Here is a 537-nt window from a genome sequence, read left to right as displayed (position 1 = left end):
CAGCACCCAAACATGGACTACCGTCCAGATGGAACTCCTCAGGACCGCTCTGGGTTGGTTGTGGATGCAAGCCTGATGTCTCTCCTGGTGCGGGGTTCGGATCTCCTTGCTGCTTGGGTGACTTGTAATCAAAGGACCTACCTAGCTCGCTGCAGGCAGGCTAGCGGGGACAAAGGAGCTAGCACCCTCCCGTTTGCCCTGCCGATTCGGATTTGGTCCTAGAGCCCGAACAGGCTGGGCTGGGAGATGTTATGTGGTCAAAGAGGGAAGGGGGTCAGAAGGAGGGGGCGGAGAGGGTTGTGGATGCAAGCTGGGTGGGATAGGAAGAGAGAGGAGGTATCGGGCAGAGTAGCCCCTGAGGATGACCAGGAAGTGTAGGAGGGGTGTCTGAGTTCCCTGTTCCGGGCTGCTGCCGCGGTCAGAAACTCACTCACCCCAGTGATGTCTCTCCTGGTGCCTGGACCGGAACTCCTTCGCAGCCATGAGTTCTTAATCACTCTCCAGTCTAAACTTGTTAGTCTTTTCAAATCACCAATT

Source organism: Alexandromys fortis, unplaced genomic scaffold (genome assembly GCF_014885135.2).
Source record: "Alexandromys fortis isolate MF-2015 unplaced genomic scaffold, M_Fortis_MF-2015_v1.1 scaffold_179, whole genome shotgun sequence".
Lineage (NCBI taxonomy): Eukaryota > Metazoa > Chordata > Mammalia > Rodentia > Cricetidae > Alexandromys > Alexandromys fortis.
Note: the sequence above shows the minus strand (reverse complement) of the source record.